This window comes from Phyllostomus discolor, chromosome 13, assembly GCF_004126475.2.
Source record: "Phyllostomus discolor isolate MPI-MPIP mPhyDis1 chromosome 13, mPhyDis1.pri.v3, whole genome shotgun sequence".
NCBI classification, from domain to species: domain Eukaryota; kingdom Metazoa; phylum Chordata; class Mammalia; order Chiroptera; family Phyllostomidae; genus Phyllostomus; species Phyllostomus discolor.
The window spans coordinates 26997196-27022893 of record NC_040915.2 but is presented as its reverse complement, the minus strand read 5'-3'; the positions used below and the strand labels follow the sequence as shown (position 1 = coordinate 27022893).

Here is a 25698-nt window from a genome sequence, read left to right as displayed (position 1 = left end):
TTGCTCGCTCTTCTCCCAAAAAGTATCTTATTCACTGATGATCCTCCACGAGAATGATGGCACTGTGTTCAGTCCCTGGCCTGGGTGGGTGACTTCTGTTCTTTAAGCCTCAGCCTGTCCGTCTGAAGACTGGGCATCGTACTGGGAGTTGTCGTGAGTGCTGAATGAGATGATGCCCATAAAGTGCTTAGGGTACAACAGGCACTCAGTAAATGTTGATTTGTTATTAATTTCATTATCATTATTATAAAACACTCCCAAAATACTATCTTTTATTGCCTTTTTCCACTTTCAGAATGCTGTGCAGAGAACTTCGCTGATAGTAAATGCTCAATGAATAATGTCGATGACCAACATTTCCTACTGGTGTCTGACTTCTTATTGATGTTTAGAGTCTTACAGAGAAAAATGATAATACATTCTCTTCAACTGGCAAATGGGGGGATTTTGGACAAGGTTCTTATGTACTGAAATTGATTTCGGTACTCATTATAAGCTTTTAAAATTCCATTTAATGTTCATACTCATCCATTTCAGTGATGAAGTGTTAGATAATATACAGTATGTGTAGTAGTTGTGCCATAATCCCTTTCTGAAATCTGCAGAACTCTGAATTATGAAACACAACCGGATTCCTTAAAGCGGTTCAGGTGAGGGGTTGTGGATGTAGAGACGTGGAGGAACTTATACTGAGTAATGCTTCCATGCACATTAGCCCACCTGGGGGTTGGAAAAGTCCACTGAAACTGGTAGGGCAGGTGGGAGCTCTGTGTTACACGTGGGCGCATGAAAATCCAGGGGAGTGGCTCGATCCACCCCTCTAGCCTGGCGAATGGCTGAGGTCCCGTGTCCTTTCCACCACACTCCCTGCTCTTCTCTGTGATGCTGAAAGAACAACTAATCCTGCCACTAAGACCATGGAGGAGGTGATGTCGGGTTTGGGCTTTAAAGGATGGATCGCCGTCCAGATGCTACAATAGCTATAGAAGGGAGGGGGCTGATGCTTCTTGTGGTGGGACCTTCTTAGTGTCATGGAGAACAATCTGCCACTTGACTTAACCCAGGATAATTTCAAGAGGTCTGAGCAAAGAACAGGGGAAATCCTGAAAGGGATGCAAACACACTTAGGTATTGGGAGAGTTTTACTTTTTACGTCTCTGCCCTCTGTCCTGTATTTTCTCATTATCTGTGGGGATAGGGAATTTTCAAGGACCACATGGAAAAACTGAATACCCTTGTTCTTAACTCAAGCTTGGAAAAAGAAGAGAAATCAGATTTAATTCTAATAATACGTATTCCCTCAGCATTTTAGCTTTGCACCAGAATTGTATGGGGAAGTTTAAAGAGGGCTTCCTGTGCAGCAAGTACTGTGCCAACCAACCCCACCGCTGTTGCCAGGAACCTGGAAGTGGCATTTTAGATAGCGTGTTCATTTTTCATTAGTAACTTTTTTCCTTTTGGTCACATGCAGGACTTGTACCGTTTTGGCCAGAATTGCTTAAAAGACATTTTAAGCGAAGCTTCTCAATGCCCTCCCTCCTTTTATAGAATGGCATCGCCTCGATCATTTAAAAACGTTTTAACAGAGCTCTCTGAGCAACACCAAATCCCTGCAACATTTCTCAGATGATATTGTCCTATACCTGGAACACAAGCCCCATTTGAAACAGTAATGTGGTCCCTGCAGGGCCCTCCCGGCTCTGTCCTGCTGCCCTCCCTGGCTGAACTGTCTAGGAATAAAGCCCAAGATAAATGGGGCTGGATTTATGCAGAGTAATTTAAAGCCGCCTGCCTATGCTTGTCTTCCTTATGGAGAATATACTTGGAAATTCGTTTTTTAAGTCTGACGCATTCTTTGAACACCTGATTTTGTGATTTTGTTGTATTCCTCCCACTTCGTAGAAGCTTTATTAGAATGCTGACGAACCTGGGCCTCAGCAAAGGATTAAGTGAGCAGATTCTTCAAGTAATAAATCTAAAGACATATTAAAAGCAAGGAAAAGGGATTTCCCCAGTGTTTTGGGGGGATTTATAAGTGCCAAAGGCTAAACAACTTACAAGAGAAGTAAGATTGCTCCTTTTCCCAACCTGGACATGTTGTAATATTGTGACACAGCGTAGCATTAAGCTGGCTTACTAAGTAGAAACATGGAACATAATTGAAAATGCACAATACAGACAGGAATTCTCAATACGGCAATGCCCTGTTGTAAAGATTACACTGATTTATAAGGAATGCCTTAACTCCTAATCCCAGCCATGCGAGACCGGAGTGGAGTCTTTTATAACCAGGGACAGAGAAAAAAAGGCTTAATAATATAGATTCCCAAAATTGAATATAAATTTGGAATTGGTGGTTGAGCAGGCCATTCATTTCTCTTAAAACAATGTAGCCACGAAAACATTTTTATTATGTTTTGACATGTGGATTTTCAAAGAAGTTCAGGCATTCTCTCTTTCAGATATGACGGGTACAGCCAAATCATGGAGGAGTAATGAAAATGAATGGTGTGTGGGGGAGAAGAATAAATATTGTGGGACATAAACTGCTTAGAAAAGATCAGCAAAGAAGAGAAGTGTCAGGCTGGTGGAAATAAAACCAAAGGTATAACCTTAACGTATCAAGTAAGGGTTGCAAAACACGGAGGGGAAGGGGAACCTTGAAATAAATGCTGAGGGAACAAAATCATTATGGCTTGAAATCAAGGATAATAAAGAGTAAGAATTGAGTGCACTTTTTTCCTTTTATTTTCTTTCCTCTTTTTAATGCATCTTTTCAAGAAAAGTCATATCGTGAGGTCTGATCAGAATGGGGAATTTTGAGAGCTTGTTTATGCACCAAGAAAACATTTCAGTCCTAGCCAACTTCCAAGTGGGAATTTTTTCCCTTCTTCCCTGTGACATGGGAAAAATGGGGGGAGGGATCTTTGGGAGATGATATTCCTTGGTATTTTGCACACAATTATTGTGGATAAAATTGATAAAGGCTGTAGTGGCTTATATACGTAACAAGGAGGGCTTTTGATTGAACAGTAACCAGTTGTGGCAGAAATAAAAAAATACTTAAGTCAAAATAAAACAAAGCCAATATTAACCTTTGGCTCATTTGTTTTTCAACAAGACTGAAGAATGAAAAATGAGATTCCAGAAAAGAGTCCTAGTCCATAGGAACTGGAAGGCTGTGGAGGTAGGACAGAGTTGAATATTCAGGACATTGCCAAGCAGCATTTCCTGAGCCAAGAGCAGCTAATTACTGTGTGTGCGTGCAGTATACACATCCATACACACACACACACACAATGCACATGCATGTGTGCATTCATGTTCCCACATGTGCCCACACAAATGAACACATACACATTCAAACACACACACACCCTATTTAGCTGACTCTAAGAAGGAAAGATATCAGGGAAATAAAGACCAGCCCAAAGTCGGGACCTGGGAAAGTGGCAGCTCTGTCAATGGTGGGGCTTTAGTGCAGGGATGGCTGCTTGGGAAATTTATATTTTCCTTGCAAAGAAGTGAACATCTGGGGAGACACACGCATACACGTCAGGAAGAAGGGAAGAGGCTTTTGCTGCCCCAGAGAAGGATGAGCTCCTTCCCACGCTTACAGGAATGCAGTTCCTATGAAAATCAATTTCATTGCATCGAATCTTCTAACTTTGGAAGCTGGCAAAATGCAGGAGCAGTGTCTTGAAGCCCAAAGGAAGGGGAGGCAAGAGGGAGATGTGGGGCTTAAAGGATGCCACGGCACTTCCCCCAATTAGGAACCGCTGTACTCAGAAAGAAGCAAACATGAACCCCAAACTAAGTGTGCGCCGTGGGAAATGGTGAGTTTTGATGCTTTCAGAGTAGTCGGCGATTCTTTCATGGAAAAGAGACTAACGTACTAGTTTGTTTTGCGGCTCAGCTTCCTGAATGGATAAAAGGTCTGTCTTGTGCTCAAGGTTCCAGGTGTTTTGTCTTTAACATGTCAGGCGAGGGGAAGGCAACTAGGAGTGGCCCTTTGAATTCCCATGATACAATGAGATAGACACTCGCCCAGGATGCAGGGAGAGGACATTGATACTAAGCGACAGTAAATCATATCATGAAGACTTGGCTAAAAGGAGGGCAGAGCTAATGCCATCCAAGCTTATTAAGTTTTATTTTTAAATGTTAAACAGAAAACCTACACCTTCGTGAGTGATTCATCCCCAAGCGAAGAGAAAATGGCATAATCTCAGCTGCAGAATAGAAAACTCTCATCTATTTGATACTAAGCTTAGCAGCAGGGTGGTGGGGGTGGGAGGAGGAACCAAAAAAAAAAAAAGGCAGCAGACAAAATGAAAAGTATAAATAGAAGTATTGAATATACAGTAACCTGGAAGAAATTACTATAATGCTGCTTTCAGTTCTTGTCTCCATTTGTAACAATGAGAAAGAAATGTCTGAGGTTTGCACGATAATGCTGTAGGAGTCCCATGGTTTAGACAGGAAAAGGGTCTGTGTCTTGAAAAGAAAAATAAAAAGACTATCAGAGGCCTGTTGAGAGTTTGCCTGGTTCTGTGAGGCATGTTGAAGTGGCTGGTGGCTATTTTGGTGTCAAACATGGGGACAGGGTTTTTAAATGAATGAGTAAATGGTGACGATCTTTGATTTTTTTTTTTTTTGTAGGAAAACATAATCACTACACTGAATAAAGGCCTTGTGGCCAGAACAGCAGGGATTAAACAATTCAAAAATTAAAGAAGTAGAACATTTAGGAAAAAAACAATATTGTTTGATCCTGTATAATATCCCTTGTGTGACAGTTTTTTGCTTTGCAAATTATTTTGCACCTAACATATACGGAAATGCAGTATATATTTCCACTCTATTCATTCTCACAGCAACCTAAGGGATCAAATATTATTACATTTAATTAATAGGGGAAGTTGAAAAAGTGAGTAGAGAAGACCTAGATTTTTGCTTTGGCTCAGCCTGTAGCTCACTCTTTTTGCCAATTCCCTTGATCCCGGTGGGTCTTGAAGCTGCAAAATGGGAGTGTTTGAGCAAGTAATTGAGGAGAGCCTTCAGCTCTGTTCTTATTGTCATGGCCATTGATGCACTTGTGTTCAAGCTTTCTACTCATTTTTACCAACATCCTTGAGTGTCCCCTGCCCTCCCCATACACAATATCAGGCAGTAGAGAAATTGCTAGACTTGGAGAAAATTCATTTTAAAATTTGAACCTTAGGACCAATGTGAATCCCTTTAGCTGTTCCAACGGAAAACCTCAGCTTAAATATTGCCTTTAGCAGAATTTTTGAATTTGTCTTTTTTAGCCATAGTCTGCTTATACATACTTATTTTTGCATCTATTGATTCATGTACTAGTGGTTCATTCAGCATTTATTGAATGCCCTGCATGGGCCAGGCACATTGCATTGAGGGTTTGAATTAGCATCATGGAATGCTGACCACTTTCTAAAAGACAAGGCTTGAGGTTCCGCTTCAGGATAGCGTTGGTAGTGAGGTGAGTGGCTTTTTCTCAGCGAGGTACATACACACTTGGCAAAAAACTATTCTGTCCAGTGGGAAATGGACGACAGAAGACATTGGTGAGATGAGGGCAGGAAAGAAAGAGAATTAATTAACATATTGGTGGGAGAAATAGAGGGAAGAGAATTCTACTTGTGTTGGGTAGGAAAAGTCACATCTGTCGAAGGGTAGGGGTACAGGAGGGAAATCTGGTGGGACAGGGGGAGAGGAAGGAGGAAGAAGAAAATCTTAGGTCCACAGATGGAGGTGGTGGTGAATGATGCTGGGGTGCTAGAGGCCTGAGGAGAATTTCATTCGGGGGGAAATGAAGGGGAGCCGGTAAAAACACATAGGAGCAAATTCACAGAGACAGAACTCTAACCCTTTTGGTCACCTTTTTTCCCCCCAACTGCTTACTTTTCTCTTCAAAATATATCAGTACCAGGTCCATGTCTTTAGTAGAATTTGTCAGTTTTTGTTGGGATCCGGTAGAGGTATACATTTTTTGTAATTGAAAACATAGAGCCATAGAAAGCATTTTCCGCCAACCCGATGTCTAAGTGTAGCGCATAGGATGTGGAAGCTTTCTCCAGCTATGCAGATTTATTAGTCTCAGGACTACAGACGTGGTTCGCATTCTTGCCCCTTAGGAATGCACACGACTTTCTCTGAGAACAGTTTGGCCTGCTTACATTTTATTAGCCGTGATCCATGGGAGCCATAGTCAATACTCTGATATTTTTATTGCAGCCCAAGCATCGATTCCACACCCTACGTCCACAACAGGCATGCGTGTACACAGAAGAGAAAAAAAAATGAGGAGTGAATTTAAAGAGCTTCTTTTATTTCTGTGCCAACAGGGAAAAATGGAGAAAGAACTCAGAAGTAGTAACTGTCGAACTGTCAATATGTGTTGCCTTTTGCGGCTCTCTTTCCCGATCAAATAAATAATTTGTAAGGTTTTTGATGGCAAAAGATGTGACTTCTGCCGAGCCCTCACCTGCAGCCTGATTTAGAGATTTAAGCAGAGAAATCATCTTCTCTCCCGTTTCCCCTGGAAACACGGAGCCCGGCCGTGAGGTTAATCATTTGAATTTCGCAATTCACATCGAGGCAAAATGGAAATAATTCCTCACCTTGGACCCTGGAAATTTGTTGGCAAACTTTTTAGAGTGCCAGGTTAGACTCTTCTTCCCCTTCGAATCATAAATATGAAATGCTTTAAATATATTGTTTTATAACCCAATCTCCCACTGAAGTGAATCCTACTAGGTGATATAAAATGGAGTGGAAATCACTTCCAGAATACCAGGTTAGAGTGAAAATAAATAGAGGAGTATAAATAAGCTTCTAACCACAGAGGAGCTGGCTGGGAATGAAGATAGAATCTGCCCCCGAAGGTGGTCATTCTAAACAGTAACTTCTCCTAAGCTTTCCTTCGGAGTGGTCTGCAAAAATTCGTATAAGGATAGTGATCTACAGTATCACGTATGAAAATCAGGTTAAAGCCACGTCTGATAAACAGGATGTTCTAGAGATGAATCTAGCGTAAAGCTCCCTACCCAAGAACTTTGCAGCAACACTGCAGGTAGACTTCAATAGGTACAATGGCTGCTTCTGAAGAAACTATGTGTGGATTGAAACCTGTTTTTAAAATCTAGGGAAATTAAATTGTGGTAAATTTTGTGGTGTATTTTTAGGTCAGAGATATTACATATTCTTTGGCTTGACTCAACAGGCATCCTAGGTACCTGTTTTGTTTTAGTTTGTTTTTTTCTTAGTGACTGTATTTTTCAAATCAAAATTGCGACTTGTAAGTCTAAAATAAAGGTATGAGGACAGCACATAAGGCATTCATTTGCTCAGTCGTTGAACATAATGTTCATCAGTACCAACTTGTTTTTGCCAGCCATATGCCAGAATGAGGCTGAATATTTGGTTGTTATCCCCCCTTTGGTTGCGCGAGAAAGCAAAGGGTTTCTACCTATGCCTCCATCTTGGCCGGAACTCTTGGCTTTTTTCAGAATGGGGCTGAATATTTGAAATTGGGATCTCTGAAAAAAAAAAATCTAGGTTTCTCCATCTGTAGCATCCATTTGAAATATGAAGTCTTCTTGTGTAAAGAGAGCATTTTATCCTATGTTTTGTAATCAAAACATACACATTTTCCCAAAATGCTGTGCCTATGCTTGATTATTCTAGTTAAGCAACACTACCTTCTATAGACGTTAGGCCAGGATGAAATCTCTTTCATTTTGAAAGAGAAACAGAAATATCTTTTACTTTAAATTAGCTCAAGATCAGCACAGCTGTGGGATTGGAGTTCCCCATGGAGAACACCTTCCCTTATGCCCAGATCTGTAGAGATGCTTCCATCCGAGGAACGTGTTTGAGAATGCTTTGGACTCGAACGCACCAACGCGAAGCAAATGCCCATCCGTCTAACTTGGAATGTTGTACTTCGGAAGTAGCGTGGATCTTGTCAGTTATTGATGAGTATTGCTGGAAGACACAGAGCATCTGGCTTCACACCAGCACTCGATTGCCAATGCGATGCATGTCTGTTGGGTTTCGAAAATGTGCGGTTGAGCCACTGGTCCATACTGCTTTTCCCGCGTGACAGGCTGATGACAGAAATACCTCAAATTATGACTTTGCTTCTAAGAGGCTGCATAGATAACAGTTATATCCTTGCAGCTCATCTGGAAAGCAGGCATCGGTGGGCCCCTTTCAAGGGTTAGGACGGGGGAGTTGGGCACAGGCAGTGGCGCACCTTCCCATTCATACTGAGCGCTGCCAGCAAGGCCAGCTTCCTAGGCCTGTTTCCTTTCTTCCTCCTGTCTTAGAACAGCAGCTTCCAAACTGTGCTTGGAGTGGGGGTTGGGGAGTCGTGGGGAGGGCACAGGTGGAGAAGTACTTCAGTAGGAACTTTGCATAGCAGAGCCACTGGATTTAATCACATAGTTTGACATTTTGCTGTGCTGGGAAGGGAAGAATTAAAAAAGATACAGAGCATCATGGCAGAGAATAATGGTTGAGAATGGAGACTTGGAAGCTTGGCGGACGGGGGTTTGAGTCCCGGTTCTGCCACTCAGTAGTGCAGCAGGTGAGTTGCCCGGACCTCGTTCCCTAACCTGTACAGGAGCCAGTATCTCCCCCACGGGGTAGGTAGGAGGGTTGGAAGAGCAGACGTGGGCAGAGTGCTAGCTGAGTGCCGGGCCCATAGCAGGTGCTCAGCAAACCTCAGGTAGTGTGGTGATGGTAGTTACCCTGTGTGCCAGCTCTCTCCTCGCCACAGCCCTGGGGCACGTGTACGTCAGCCAGGCTTCTCCCTGTCACAGAACTGACAGCACCCCCAGCCAGCTCGACTGGCCCAAAGTGTGGGTGTTACCTCACTCCCTGTGTTTTAGCTAAGACAATAACTGAAGTGAATAAAACAGTTCAGAATCATTGTAGCTCTTCTGTTCTAAGAACCAGAAGAAACCTCTGAAAACACTGGGGCAGTGACTTAAGCATATAGGGGAGGAAGTATTAAGAAGTGACAATGTCAAGCCAGAACATTTCAAAGGTTGGGGGAGGTTTGTCCCAGAGAGGAAACAAAGACCCGGAAAGACCTCTGGGCTTCTGCGCCATTGCTGAGCTCGCCGTGTGCCCCCTACCTTTCCCTCCTGCCGAGATGGTGCGGGTCGGTTTCTGCCTTGTTAGTTAATCGTGCAAGCGGCTTTTCGATGGGCTGTGAGCTTCTCCTGGGCAGGGGCCACTTCTTGATCGTTGCGTTCTGCCTGGTTCCTGGCACAGTGCTGCAGTGAGGTGGTGACCTGCAGCAGAGGAAGGGCACAGGTTCTAGGGGCGCGTCGGCTGTGGGACTTGAGCAGGCCGCGTAACCTGCCAAGCCTCAGCCTCCCCATTCATAAAATGGGGCTGATGAGTCTTGTGGGATTGTTGTGGAGATTGAATACGGTAATTTTGTAAGACACTCAGTGCAGTTCCTGGTACTGATTCAAGGCTACCATTTAAGGAATACTTACCACTTGACCAAGCACAGGGCCTCTTTTAGAGGAAGGGCTTGGTGGGGCTTGCTGAGTGCTTTATTAACTATCCGTGCAGCCTAAGTTTGTGCTTATTTATACTGATGCATGTGTGTATACACATAACATACACATTGAACACACAACATGTAATATACATATTAAAGTGAAGGGAGGCTGTTGCAAAAGACAGAAATATGTATGGGTGTATGTATATTCATTTTTGGAATATGTATGAGTATATATATAAATACTCATGTATACAAGCACATGCATGTTCATATGTATGTGTATACACACAAACACATGTGTGTGTATATATACATGCACCCCCCCAAAAGGTGTCCCTCTCTCTTGAGATGGACTTCCTTTACTTTTCCCAACATTATGTATATATTTTGAAGGAACAAGATTGATAGGATCAATGTTCGTGGTTGCAGGCATTTTATGGGCTTGGAGATTGTCTTCTCCTCCATAAAGAAGTAATAAAACAAAAAAGAATGCAGGGGGAAACAAGAGAAAGAGTAAAAAATGGAAACGGAGTCTGCTTGCCCGCTCCCTTCCCCCACGGCCCGTGTCCTCACCCACAGAGGAGTAAATCTCCAGCCCCACCGTGCAGACCCCTACGCAGCGGGGCGACGTGGCGCCGCGGCGCCGCGGCTGCGCACCTAGTGCTCGGTGATGTGTGACGCTGTCGCTTGTGTGTATTGCTTCACGACTATCCCCGTGTTATTGAAACCTCTTATTGGAGCAGATCTGTCATAAGACCACTATCGTTGTAGTCCAAAATCAATTGCATCTCTATGAATTATTGAGTTGTTTGCCATCCCTTTCCTGTCCTTTTTTATTCTAAGGGCTCATTGTTGTGATAAGGTTGGATGAGATTATTTTTTTTTTCCCCTTCAAGAAACTTTGTGTATTTTCATCTCATGTGTTGTCACAAAAATAAGTAGGAGTGTCCACTTTCCTCCACACTTCTCTTTCCAGCGTGGGCATTTAAATGTTCCAGTCCTTAGATTTTGCTCTTTGCTGGTTGAGCACCAACCTTGTAGCCCAGGGCAACCCAGAATGTGTGGCAGGCTCTGGGGACTCAAACTCATTTCTAGGAGAAAAACACTCATTTTTTCCTGTGGCAATGAGCATGACATTCACATGCTTGCATCCAGTACCATCTTGTGGCTTTTATACCAAATGAAGAGACGTTACTAAATGAACATTTCTTGCTCTTGTGTAAATAGACAGATTAATGGCATTAAGTGACAGCCAAGCCTGCCTGAAATGTTAACTTCCTTATGGGGTTTTGGGTTTCTCTTATTTTTGATAAATGGACCAATCTGGCAATAAAATCCTGCACAGTAGGTTAATAATGTCATAGCTGAACTGTGAAATAGTAATGTGTGTACCATCTCTCCGCAAACAATAATCCTTGAAGCCTGATAAATCTCTTTCCAGCCCAATTGCATGTTCATTGTTACCTACGACTCCTTTTCCGCAAATACAAAGCAGTTTTGTCACATGCATTTTTAAGTAGAAGCAACTGGGAAGTCAAAGGCATGCAGGCCTATGAAGTCGGGGCAGGTTACGTTCATTTTCAGCTCCTGTGAGCCCCTGCTGCCCTCAGTGTCTGAAGACCCTCCTTAGGTCCCTGCATTGTGGATGCAGGGCTGGGGGCGCTAGTAACCTCCCAGTCCTTCCCTTGCCCAAAGCACTGACCTGCTGCCCGAAGCAGAGAAGGACTGGGACCTGAGAAGCAAAAATCCCCCCAGGCCCTTGTTTGTATTGATCACTTAGTAGCAGGCAAGGTTTGGGGCTGTTTACCCCCACATTTCTGATGACAAGAGAGGTCTTGGGGGGGAGACTTGACCTCCTGTGGAGCTGGAAATGTAGAGTCTGGCAAATGTATGCAGGCTTCAGTCAGCCCGCCGCACGCACAGGCTGCGGGCAGAACTCTTCAGCACCACGTTTGGAACAAAATATGGCCAAATGCCCTCCTTGAAGTAGGTCCCCTCCCCCACCTCTGGCCTGTCATGGGCAACTCCAGGGTAAAATTTACACTGTGTGGGTGGAAAAAAAAAAGAGAGAGAGAGAGAACTGTATCCCAAATCATGGCTGATTTTGAGGGAATTATTTCAGCGTCAGAATCTAAGTAGCTTGGGGCAGTGCACATAAACTTGACAAACAGGCTACTTTAGTCCTGTCTGACTGTATCAGCATAATAGGGCAATGAAGCTTTTTATTCATTCAAAGAAAGGTTGAGTTTGATTGGCAGGGCAGGCTGCCTGAACGCAAGTGGCTCTTTCCCCCAACACTTCACTGCTATCAATTACCGTTTTGAATACGAAGTGTTTCTAATGTAAAATAATGCCAACCTCTGCCTCTATCCTCAGGCCAGAAAGCTTCTTTGTGTTGTTTGCTCCCAGTCTGTGACTGTTCCGAACCTTCCTCTCTCTGCAGTTTTTTTCCCCCCTTCTTTTCTTCTCCATTCCCTGCAGTACCTAGATGATATACCATTGCCAGCACAAGTGAGGCTGATGTGCCATGCAGAACACATTTCTGTTCTTTATTTTAATCAATGATCTCCTGGGTGAGTGACATTTCTACCTTAGTGATTTAGAGTCAGAAGACCTGGGGATGTCCGTGCTTGTGAATCACCCCAGGTTCCAGGAACAAAGGAGGCATTTTTTTTTTTGTTTTTCTGTAATTTCCCTTTCTTGCTACCAACAACTGGGCTCTGAAGTTGATTTCATTTAGCAGTCAACTTCTGTCTAGAAAAATGCGTCCAGCTGAACCGAATGCCGTTCTTATTTAAATCGGCAAGTGATTTGCTTCAGCTGCCATCTGTTGGCCGGTTAGCTATTTTAATTTGATGCAGGGGACATTACCTGACTTTGTATATTGCATTTTGATCTGCATCATGTGTGAGAAATGTCTGAAAATGACTCTAAGGGAGAGGACTTTGAAGGATTCTGTTGAACAAATATGTACATATGTTAATACAGCGCTGGGCACGCGAGTGTGCGGGAGTGCTCCAGTGTGTGTACATACAGTGCGTCTCACCTAATGCTCTTCACGGCCAGATTGATTATAAATCCTTCAGATGTTTCTTTCCCGCACCTGGCCAGCTCACCCTCCTCCCTCATTGAAAAATCATTAACTTGGAGCTTTCCTGGTACCCTTACCCATCCTCCTAAAGCTGCAGGTTCTCGTATTTGTAACTTTGGCACAAGGCTTGGATGGTGGCGTGGCGTGGTGAGTGTCCATGTGTGTCCGAGGTCTGAATGTGGGCAGCACTGACTCTCTCTTCTTTTCTTTCTCTGAACGCCCAGAGACCAACAGAGCTTTGTGAGTGTTTATCGAGAGGCTGGCAGTTTGAAAAGTGCACAGAGCAAGGGGTCCTCAGGCCTGGTTTCTTGTGATGGCCGGGCTTCTTGCTACTAATCAGTTGTGTGATTGTGGGCCAGTCATTTCACCCCTCTGCACCTTCATCTCCTCTAGAGTAAGATGCGGAGATTGTACTGGGTGATCTCGACTGCCCTCCTTGCCCCAATGTTCCAGAAAGCCTGGTTCAGGAGAAGGAGAAAGGCTGAGGCACATGGCTTAATCTCTGCCCTCAATGCTTTAGAGATCCCAGGAATTATTATTCATAACCACAACTCATTGCAGGAGGGGGCCAATTGTGTGCTAGATTGTCCTCCTCTCTGCTTTCCCTCTCCTCGCTAATAAACTTCCTACAACTTTTGAAAATGATTTTATTTTTCTCAGTGGTGCCTTCCACATGGGGTTCGTCTGTGCATAGCTTCTTCCTGTGGGTCTCTCTGATCCTGGCTCCCTGCTCTTCTTGCCTCGCGCTCATTAACATCCAGGTAGAAACACACAAGGGCGTTTCCATGTGAACTTCCCCCTCTCGGGGCAGCTTCTTGGCCACACTCACCTCGACTGGTGCATTCGCTCCCTTGAGCAGACATGCTCACAAACACCGTGTAGGATGGAGTCATATTTTGCTACATCAGAGACACAGCAGGTGCCTCCAGTTTGTGTGCTCACCATTGTGATTATTGATAACATTTCAGTGCCCAGGTTCGTGCCATACAGACCAACCATCCCACACCAGGCATTCACGCACAAAATGTTTGGGCAACCGAAGGGACAATTCTGATAATATTAAGGCAGAGTAGCTGGTAGGAATCAGAAAAGTGTGACTAATGATACAGATTGGACAGAAAAAATTAGGAGTTTTAATTCTCAAATTTGAAATGATGGGAATCTACTTTCTTCTCCCATTTATTGGACTTGAGGAATATGTGAAGAAATTTAGGCTAGCTTATAGTAGAAATCTGGGATCTTGGGCAAATGACTTAACTTGTCTGAGCTTCAGTTTCCTCAGTGAAAAACGAAGGCAGTAATAGTAAATACCTGTATTGTAGGGTTGTTGTGAGGATTCAATGAGAGAATGAAATGAGATGAAATACAGCATTTGGCAGGACACCTGGCCCACAGTAAGGATTCAATAAATATTCTCTATTGTTGCTGCTGTTGTGTGGAAGTCATAACACTAGAAACTAGTGTCTTAATTGGAGACGTTTTCTCGGAGAAGTGGGGCACCAACTTCGACTCCGGAGGCTCAGCAATCAGGAATCACTCCAGCCTATCCAATAAACCTCGATCTTTCTCCTCTCCCTCTCCCCATGTCAATTTCTCATGCTCATTTACAGGTTTTGGGGTTTTATTTTTGCTGGTAGTTATACATATTGATTTGCCCCCACGCCACAGCAGGTCAATATTCTCACTGCTGTTAGTTGCAAAAATTGCAGGTGATTTATTACGGGTGAAAATACTTTTTAGATTTTGCATTTGCATACCCAATTGGTTAGGATTTTCTGGTTTTTTTTTTTTTTTTCTACTTGCAAATTTGCTTTAACTTCTCCCAGGAGCAGCAACCATCTCCCTCTGGAAGGGGCAGCCCGACAGAGTTGCACTTGGTTTTGGTTCCATACAGCAGCCACACGGGGTTATGCTCTTTTTCCGTCATGACTCAGGAGTTGGCATTTGTGTTCTATTTCTTGCTGGTTTCACAGGCATCAAAGGCTGTTATTTCCATAGCACGATACGGCGAAGGGAAACGACCTCTTCCCTGATTATTTGAAGGAAGCTTCCTGAGCGTTATTGGGAAGGGAATTCATGCAAAGCGCACACCGTCACAAAACTTTCTACTCTCAGCACAGTATTACGTCTAAAAAGGTCTTTAAAGTAGAATGCCAACCGCATCGGGAGGGGACGTGCACGGGTGTTTGTAGTATTTGGTTATTGTCATCACTCAGGGTTACCAGAATGTCTGTTTAAAGGGAGAACGACCTAACAGGAACGAAATAATTTAGTCTCTATTTCTTATGACGCTATAATAATATTTTTTGAACAGTCAGCTGAATGCCTCCTAAGTTGCCTGAGTGACTAAAGGGCTTAAAAAGTTCTTCCGTGGAGATAAATAAGCTGTCAATTCATGATGAAGAAAATCAAACTCACGGTGTTGATCTTGGCCGGGGTGCCTGTACAAGTATGAAAGACATTTTTGCCGAGATGTAGCCAGCCCATGTGTTAGCAGTTAGCACTGCAGTGCCACCCTGCACCTCTGCTCGCCTTTTCAAAAGATAAACATGGTTGTCAAAATAAGGAAGAGAAAAGATTAACCCATTCAAGTGCATGTAAATAATAAATGACACTGCAGCTCCCTGGAGTCCAGGGGAAGAAAAGAGGGAAGGGTCCAGAGACTGGGTTTTATTCGGTTACTTGGGTTTCCTTTTTTGGAGCGCCTTCTCCAGCTGGGGCTGTTGCCCTGGGGTGGAGGCTCTGGGGTGAAATCTGGGTGCAGTTGGAGGGGAGGTGGCAGAGGGAGAAGCTTAAAGGAGCCGTGCCAAAAGCCAATCGGTTTACTTAGTTTCATACACTCCTGCAATACAACAGGGCATTTCTCTGACCTTGTAGTCTGAAGCCATGCGTATTTTGGAGGGAGCACCTAAAAGAAAACACCAAACAGGATCATTCTGTTTATACCAGATTAGTGCGCGAGTGTCAAAAGACCCACGTGCGTTATCCTCCTGATGTTACTGTCCAGAGCTGGGTGTGAGCAGAGAGACAGGGAGAATCACACTCATTTTTATTTCCTGTGTAGTAACAAAACCAAAAGAGGGCTATCAAAACACGACACTAGCCTGCCCTGCCCGCGCCCCGGTTTGCTGCCGCGGGCTTTATAGGTTCTCGAGGTATTTTCGTGCCTCAGACCCAACACCAGAGGTGCACCCAGTGGGGCCGTGGCTCAGAACTTTTCAAACTGAATCATAGGGGAGTGCCAAATATTTTATAGAAAGGCCTTGTTTTTCTTGAAGTTCTTGTGGTGTGTAGGTTGTAGGAGCCGTTTCCTTTTCCTGTGCTCTCATAGGTCCAACAAAGCAGCAGGCACAGTGAGATGGAACACATTCAGTCTCACCTTTAGGAAGACACCAGGAAAAGTCAGTGGTCCCGTATTATACAAGTGTCTGAGGAGAGGGGTCTTACACAGCTCCCCAGAGAGCACGGCCAATGGGAAGGGTCGTGGGGTTAAGGGTGGGAGACACTCACAACCCCTCTAAGCCTCTGTTTCCTCATCTTAATGGAGACAACAACAGACCTGACCCAGAAGTATGGGGCGGGCACTCAAGGAGACAGAGCCTGCAAAGCTGGGAGCCTGACTTATTGCAAGCTCTCTGTAAATGTTTGAAGTTGTTACTGCTTTTTATTGTTGCTAGTATTATTGTATCTCATGCTATCATCGGCCCTATTGTTTCAGTTGGTTGTGTGTAGTATCAGGGATGCCATGGAATATTTTTTAGCCTGTAAACTTTTCTCATCTGCAAACTGAAGGAGTTGGACCAGATGCTATCTTAAGGTTCTTTCCTGTATTAAGACTCTAGCATTCTAAAGGCTCATTGTGTAGTAACCAGTTGAAAAATGCACGTCATCATGCCAGAAGGATCATAAAGCCAGAGCCCTTTAGGAAAGAACTGGGAAAAGTCGGAAAAGTTTTAGCTGGAGATGAAGGCAGCAGACGGTGGTCACATCGACACCAGGAAAGCTGTAGTGTTTTCTCTGTAACATCACAGGGATGTTATCTGGGCATGTGTAAACAAGGGGCGGGTGGCAAAGATGAATGCTAATCTCTGCCAAAGTCAAATGCATATTAACTCTTATTCACACAGTACAAATACGTTGCGCAGAGCAATCAGGCCGTGAATGCGTATGGTTTCGTTTTTTTTCGGCGATGCACATCCTTTGGCTACAGAAGCGGTGCAGGACTCACGCTACGGCTTGTTTCCCAGTCAAGTGTGACGTCTGCGCTGCTCCTTTAAATGCAGCACTTTGCTCGGGCTTACGTCTCGGTGTTATTTGTTTTGCCTTATAAATGTAGTGAAAGCAGAGATCACAGGTATTCCTCCAGGAATAATTAGAAATAAAAGCTTATTTATACGAGGGAAGTTTTCGAGTAGAGGATGTGTTCTTGCTTGAGTCATAAAGAAGTGATACGGGTTTCAGTTTCCATTTTGATGCCCTGGAACTCGATCCTTTTGGTCAAGCCCATTCGGGGAGGTTAAAAAAAAAAATCGCTCAGAATTCTCTGCCCAAGTTCCGGTTAAAAATGGCTTGTCCTTCTTCCTCATTTTCAAGCTCTTGTACCCTATTGGCAAATCCACCCCTCCACCTCTCTGTGTTTGGATTTTAAGAGATACATTCAAGAAAGGAAAAATATATAACCGTGGGCACTGTTTCTGTGAAATAAGGGAGGCCAGGGATCAAAGAGAAGCCTTGTCTTGGAATACAATTTGGCCAAAACTGCCTGGCGTGTGTGTCTGTATGTGTGTGTGTATATGTTCATCTCTCCATGATTCATTCTGAGGGCTGTTTTAGCCTTCATAAAATATTCATGCTAGTTGTGCATGGTTCTATAATTGCCATCTCAGGCCTTGAATTATTTATAGGTTGTACTGTTCACATAGTCTCATTTACTGATAGAGAAGATAACACCATACGAGAGGATCCCAAACACTCTGAGGCCTGTTACTTTGCATTAAGTAGTGGAATTATATTACTGTAGGTGTAAAATGCTGGCCCTTTTTTTTTCCTCCTCTCCCTTTAATATATCATTTTTGTATTTATAATATGCTAATTGTCAGGATGCTGTTAAGCCTCATAATTCCTGCCGAGTTTTGCAGAAATCAAGATGTGGCTGGAATGATTTAGCTTTTGATCTCAGAATGATTGTTCTAAAAAAAAAAAACAACAAAAAAACAAAACCTGTCTTTACACACAGCATAATTTATTGAAATGATGTATGACTCTACATGCATACCTGAGCCCTTTTGTTTTGTACTATTGATCAGTTTGTATGTCTCAGTGTTAGCCAACACGTGGTGGGTTTAGATAGACATTTACCAAGGAGGCTTTCGAGCTGGCTGTCCCTAATTAAATACCGAGTCTCAATTCAGTAGCGTGGCAGTTCCCCCGCACCTGTTTATTTTGCCTTCTTAATGCTCCTTTCCCTTTTCTGCCAACTTGATCTCCATTCCACATACATCATAGTGTTTTGAAATTTATTCTCGGGTAGGTATATACTGGGGATCTATCTCTTTTTTCTTTTGTATTATTTAGTTTCAAAAGGACATGCTAATGTTAATCAATATCAAGAGGCAGAGACACCACAGAGTAGACTTTTCTGGCATTTCACTATCATTTTCCATGTTTAAAGAGGGAAAACAGAGAGAAAAATTCACGGCAGCTCATAACCTACTGCTGATATATTTCACTTCCCTTCTGCACCAGTGGTAACTCATGAATTTTCTGCTGGTTTAGGAACTTCCAACTCTATACAAATCATTTAGCCAAGCTTCCTGCATGAGATCAGTCTTTCCCCTCCGGCCTCCTCTCCCTCTGTGCCACGTGTGGTGGGCACTCTCCTGCCCCTGTACCTGCCGACTCACCGTTCCTTACAGTATCCCTTGTCAGGCCCGTAGTGCCGGGGGTGACTGGAAGTTAGCAGGCACATGATTTTTAAGTGGTGCCTTTATGTGGTCTTAAATAACACTGAATCTGGTAATGAGGAAATAAGTCCATGTAAAATTTCTGTTAGTCCTTCCAATTAGGCCAAGGGCCTAGTCGAATGCTCTTTCATGCTTGCTTCGTCTCCCTTGTCAAGAAATACCATTTGGCAGGAAATAGGCTTTTAGCCAAAATTTGGTAAATTTTTCAAATTTGTTTTTTATTGACCTCTGTTTGTATTGCTTCCCTCTATCTAAGGTGAGTGGCATTGGCTGTCATTCATCATGGTAAATGGAAAGTGTCATTTAAAAATAAGTTTATTGGGAGTAAAAGTAGCGAGTCAATATCCATAAAATATTAAATACATAATATAGGTATTATGGACAAATGGCAAAAATTACGCAAGGGTTTTTATGAAGGGCTGAAGTTAAGGGAGCATTACGATAGTGCCAGAGCAGTGGCGATCACTCCAGAGAGCTGGGGATTCGGTTGAACCGAGGAGCGTGGTGAGGTTGAGTGACGGGCAACAGGAGGCTGTGGAAACGAAGATGATGGAGAGAGTGAAGGTGTGCATTTGTTAATGAGACTCAGTTTTTTGTCTTTACACAGTAAAAAAGTTCCACTAACTCAATGGGATTCTATTCAATTTTCTTCTCCTACTAACTGAAGATCCACCTCTATGGATGAAAAGTTTCCTGAAGCCACAGGAGTTTCCATTTGGCCACTGTCAGACAATGCAGGGGGTGGACTTGACTGTTATTAATGAATGAAGGCCTTTAGGGCTAAGGGTGTTGTAAATGGCAGTTAGTCTTACAGATTAACGTTGATCGGAGTGTAGGAAATTAGTGTCATTCTATAGCATGTCCAAGAGCCCTTGGACAAGCTACATTTCTCCTTAGAGCCAAAATAATAGCTTGGTTCGTTACCTAAAGAGGACGTGCTCTGGGAGACTTTGCCCTGTGCCCGGGGACAGTGTCTGGCACTTCATAATAGCTTAGCACATGTTCATTGTATTGGAATTAATGCGACTTAGAAAGGCTCTGATTAACTAATATTTCCTTAAAAATATACACACAGAAAAGCGGAGTGTGATTGAAGATGAAATGAGATCGCTGTTGCATCTACTCTGTGTATCCTGCGGAGTAAATGCCTCTGACTGTATGCTGGGGGGTGGCCCAGGCATGAATTATATAGTTCTTAGTGGCTTGTGACAGTTGACTTGACAGGAGTTAATTGTATGCTAAGCAGGTTTTAAAATGAAAATTCAGATGTGAACGAATTATTTGCCTCCATCATATGTATCCCCCAGATCAGAAAAGACTGAAACCTTCCTATGTAGGTGGATAGGGGAGCCCTGGCTAAAGTTACAAGGAAGCTTCAGGCTTCCTTGGGGCTGGGATGACTGTGTCCCTCCTGGCTATTCGTCAGTGTCTGTTTTGGCAACAGCATTGGGTTGCTAAGCATTTAAAAAAATGTCTCAGCCAAGGCTCTGTATTTTGGAAAGCCACAGCTGCAATTCCACCAAGTACCTCTTCTGCACCTGCCCTGGTAGCTGTCTTTCATCCCATCGGCTCTGACTGTTCCAAGCTGCTGCCTTGTGCTTTCCTGAAGTCCAGTTTTAAAGGGGTGAATCTGGTGGGTTATTGTGGAAAGAGGTTCCTGGGTCATCAGGCCAGGTCTGACGAAGGTGGTGGCCCTAACTCTGCTGCTAATGAACTGGGTGTCATTGTGCAAGTCCACCAAGCTACCTGAGCCTCTGTCTCCTCACCTGCAGAAAGACGTGATTGAACTCAAGGTTCTCCATTCTAGTATTTTATGGTCCCTTCAGCCCCTGCATATACCTGTGGTGATGGGCTGGCCCCCTTATAAAGTCAGAATATCATTTGTCATAAACAAGACTTCTTACCAAACACTCTTTATTTCTGCCTCTGTAGTCAAAGAATGATTTGCTGGCTATTTCTTCCCTATTCTGATTGTTCTGTATATTACATTTATTATGTAATTTTCCTAATAGCAAGAGTTATGCCGTTTTATGGTACTTTCCCAAGGGAAAGTATTTAGAACACTATTTAATAAAGAAAAAGGGGGAGGAGGGTAATGAGGAATTGTAGAATTTTGTGTTTTTTAAGTGTCCGATATTTGAATCTGACATCTTCATCTGTTTTCTGCAGCAATCTGCATGTCAGGAGCTGCAACTCTCTAAGCTTCTGCTGGGTTCAGACTCCTTTGTCTTGGAGGGAAGTTAATGGGCAGCCAGACGAGCACCTCGCTTCCCTGGTGTTTCTGCCACACGGTGTCTGGTCTCCGTTGAACGTGTGCAGTCATGGGGAACCCATCCTCTCATGAGGCAGCCCATCTCTCGCCATGAGAGTGTTCTTCCCTTCTGCTGAGCAGAAATCTGCTTGGTGAAACGTTCGCTCCTTGGTGCTAGTTCTGTCTAATGGACTTTTAAAGAATAGAACTGCTGCTTTATCCACAGAGAAAGTAATTTGGGCGTAATTCCAAGTCACTGGCCTGGATGAAAAGGCAGGAGAGGGAAGTGAACAGGGAGTGGGGAAACTTTGGAGTTGGGTGGCTCCCCAAAGATAAAAGAAAAACAAACAATAAAAATATGGAGGGGTGAGTATGAGGACCTGTGCCAAAGATGAAAAAAAAACCAAACAAAACCAAACAACCCACCACCACCACCACCAATATGGCAAATAGGAGGGTCTCATAGATTTCATTTGGTAAAGTAAGACTAAAAGGGGGCGAGCCCTCCCTTCTCTGCCCCCCCCAAACTGATCCACAGTCCCCTTTTCAACTATGGGCCAGACTGAAATGTGTGGTGTGTTTTCTCTTAACAGTCTCCCATTCTCAGTCAGGTCCCTGATAGGCACCAGCACATTGTCATGCAAATTGTTCCTAGTCCCAGGGGATTTTGCTGAGGTTGGTGAAGGCCTCTGCTGGGAAAAGCGCCTTTCAGCTGTCCCCTCCGGGGTTGACATCTTTATAGAGCAACCACAGCACACAGCGTCCTGCATCTTGTTCTACCCAGTACCCAAAGTTCTGCCTCTTCCCTCCCTCTCTCTCTCTCACACACACATACACACACACCCCAAGCACCCTTTCCTTCTGACACACTCCATAAGCCACCAGCCCTGGAAGGAGAAGTTGAATGCCTCCCTTTAGACCTCTGAGGGAAAAGCACGCATTATCTTTCCTGGCCCCTCCTTGCTGATGGGAACACCATGCCTCCTTCAGTTGGTAAGAGCTGGTGTTCCGAAGTCATTATGAATCTTTTCAAGAGTGGGTTACAAGTGAATGCTTTCAACATCACACATGTTGAAATGGTTTCCAGTTTTGTTTCTGCCATGCCTGCACCCCACCCCCAACAAGGTATAGCCAGGGCGCTTGCTGGTTTGCAGCATTCTCAACATCTTTATTGCCTCAAATTGCGCAAACACCGGAGGCCGGGGCACCAAGTCATCACTCAGCGTGCTGGTCCACAAGCCTTTCCAGTTGGCTGTGTGGGACATGACCCCAGACTGTACTCTGAAACCATTTTCTTGAGCACCAGACATTGCCCAATTTTCAAATAACAAGAGAGCAATGCCCTTGCATCACTGTCACCACCTCTCTGCTCTTTGAGGGCGTGTGAAGGGTGTTAGTACTTGAACCAGACAATTCATAGACCCCAGGAAAACAAGTTGGGCAATGTGGTCCCTGCCAGGACAAGTGCATCTCAAATACTTTTCTAATAAGCACATAATAAAAATATGCTTGCAGTGCTTATCGTAGCTTTCTTTACATTTCTGAGTGATACTTTTAAGGAAAAAAAAGCAGCATATTTAACTCTTTAATGTTTCTTGGGTATACATAGAAAGAACTGAGCTCTTAGCCACACGCAGAATTAAAGTCTTGGTAAACTCTGGGTTTATAAAACACGAATCTTTGGGCACTTAAATTGAAGCTGTTATCTATTAATATTAATTTAATGGTAGAATGGAGAGTGTGGCAAAAGATTTAATAGAAGCCTTGTCTGTTCGTTTGGTTGTGTCCTAAGCAATTCCCATTTAAACCTTGGCCACTGTGTTTGAGCTAAGTCCTGAGACAAAACTGCACAGAGGATTCTCACGTAGAGATGCACAATTTTCAGGGGGAAATTTTAAAAAATAGAAGTTTTTGTCAGTTTTGTATAATCAGGGGATGATGTATCTTCTGAATTTTGCAGTCCAGGAGAAAAAAATAAGTGAAAATAGGCTCTGATCGCTACTGGTTTCAAAGCCTGTCAAAGACGGGACATATTAAGGATGCAGTAGGGCCCATTCCAAACTTCCAAATACTTTTTAAAATTGTGTTAATTTTCATGTTGATTATAAGGGATGGGGCCAGAGGAACAAAGAAAGAAGCACCCGTGAAAGAAGTATCATCTCTCTTCTTGAATCTGGAACTTGATGAAAACATGGAGGTGGGGTTGCACCCAAGTTATAGACACGAATTATTTTGTGACGTACGAAGTCACAGCTTAGAGGGAGATGCAAACTCTCCAAGTCTCTCTGGCAGCAGATAGGCACCCTCTTCCATCCCGGCGCCGTCAGTTTTGCCATGACAAGGGAGACCCTCTGATCGCTGGTGTTTCTGGCATCACGTCAACCCTTCCCTTTTCGTCACCACCCCTGGGCCTTCATTCTGAGTAGGGGTGTCGGCTTGTCCTGAGGCCTGGACAGGAGCAAAGGGCTGGCACTCACAACACATTTGAAATGGACATTGGCTACATTAGGGGACTGTCGTGGTTCTCAGCGATGCCTATTTAATCTTTCAGAGGAGAACTACAGGTGGTTATTACACAGCTCCTCGCCACAGATTATGCGCCATATGTACTCCACGTGTGCCTGTGTGTGTGTGTTGGCATGCTTTGTTGGTTTGTACAGGTATGTTTGTGTGTGCTTAGGTGTGTGTGATGTGTGGAGTCTCCCGTGTATAGTTTATACTTTGGAAAGACATCGTCTTCCATCATTCGTCACTCCCTAGCTGTTGTAGACTGGGCCAGAACATCATTTGTTAACAGCGACAAAGCCGCACTCATAAACGCCGACATGTTACATTAATTTATAGGCACTGAGTGACTTATTAAAAGTGACGTGTGAAATATAACAGGGCCCGGTATGGATGATTAGGTTTCGGGCTTTGAATTGTTGACAAGGCAGGGGTAATGAATTGCGGGGCACCGGCTCCTGCGTTTCCCCCTCATTAGTCAGTATTAGCTGCATTAATGGTAATAATTGGATATATTCATCATTTAAAATGTTTTAATAAATGTTTGGACAGTACCCGATCGGAGCTGTCAAATATTAGGCTGGAAGGGTTGTGACAAGAGAAAAATGATGATGTTCCTTAGGTGAGAGATTTATGCGGCTTTGGGATGCCAGCCTTGACTTTGCAGTCCCGAAGGAACCTGAGCGCGGAGGAGTTAGGGACACAGACCGCTGCCGCAGGACGCTCCTGCAGGAAGACCTCGGAGGAGGGCAGAGAACCTGCCTGGGACTCGGGTCTGCCGCTGGTTCGCTCAGAATGGTTTCCCGGGAAGCGGCTGTGTTGATGCGAGTTAGCTCCGTGGCCTTGGGCCAGTCCTTGCACCTTTCTGAGCCTCTGTGCCTGTGCTTGTGACGTGTTTCACTGGGGTCCCTTTGAGAGCTAATGTTGTGTGCGTTTCAGCAGTGAATGTGATCCTGGAAGTCCAGGTAGACCTCTGACTGACGTCCCCAAGTGACTTCCCCTCCTTCACTCCTCTTACCTGTATTTATTGGGGACAGATGCACAGGCTCCGAAGAGGACCGAAAAGGTGGATGAGACTCATCTCTAGCCCCTCGGAAGGTGATCATCAGGCATTATTCCGTGCATGCGGCACTGTCCAAGTCACGTGGGCATGGTTGCATTTGCTGTAGTAACTGGAGTCGGGATGCATCCCAGTGTCGCGGTTTAACTCTTTATCGATCTTCCTCTGCTACTGCGGTCAGTTTAGGGCTATTGCATTACATACAAAACGCCTAGAGGGAGGGATGTTCAATATACATTTATATGGTTCCTAATTCCAGCCCATTCCTGGGGCCCCTGTACTGTAGACACAGCAAAACAAAGCAAAACAAAAATAAAAGTCTGTTTAACTTGCATTTGAGCATGCATAGATTTAGACCAAGTGGAGAATGACTGAGGTCGTTTAATAATAATGGTAGTAATAATAATAACTTGCAATAATAGTAACAGCTGAACTTTATTGAGCATTTACTACATGCTATTCAGGGCCCTTTGGACTTTACGTATATTCTCTTATTTCATCCTCACAGCATTCCTCCCAGGTAGTATTATAATTCCCATTTCACAGATGAGAAGTCAGAGGCTTAGAGAATTGAAGTGGTTTCCTTAAGGTCCCACAGCTGGTAAGTGGTAGGGCCCAGGTTGGAACCCAGATTTCCTGACTTGACATCTTCGCCGACCTGCCACACTGCCTGTGGCATCTCGGGGGCCTGCTCAGTTCTGAGGACATAGGTCAGGAGGCTGTCGTCTGATTAGAGGATATTTGGAAGCGTGTAAACAGGATGGCGGAGCATCTGGAAATCTTGAACCGAGGTGGCAGAAGAATAAGGTTTGCTTATCCTGGAAAACGGGCCTGGGAAGACCAAGTGGCCACTTTATGTAATTTAAGGCTTATCTTGGGGAAGAAGGAGGAGTGTTCCTCTCTGGACTCAAGCTAAAACTGGAATTTCTGCAGCTGAAAGGCCGGAGGGCAGAATTGCATTCTCGGGAAGAAGGAGCTTCATCACAGGGCCGTCCGTCCAGTTTGAATGGGACAGACTGCCTCCCCGAGGTGGGACACTGTCTGTCACGGCTGGCATGAGTCTGCCCCCCTCCCTCTGGGACCTGTCCCACCACTGGCCTCCTTGTTACTGCTCTCCGGCCACAATGGCCTGCACACTTGCAGGACTGCTCTTCCCCTCGATTTTGGCCTGACTGATTGCTTCTTGTCCTCCCAGTGTCAGCCAACATAGAGCTTCCAAGAACTCCTTTGACCCCCCTTGTACAACTGTCCCCTTTCTACCAGCTGTCACATCCTATCTGC

The 25698-nt window shown here is 44.2% G+C and overlaps 1 protein-coding gene across 8 annotated transcripts in view; it reads left to right on the top strand.

The window, feature by feature from the left end:
* The window catches only part of EBF1 (EBF transcription factor 1), a 378944-nt gene that overhangs the window by 187487 nt on the left and 165759 nt on the right, over window positions 1–25698 (top strand). The window lies entirely within an intron of this gene.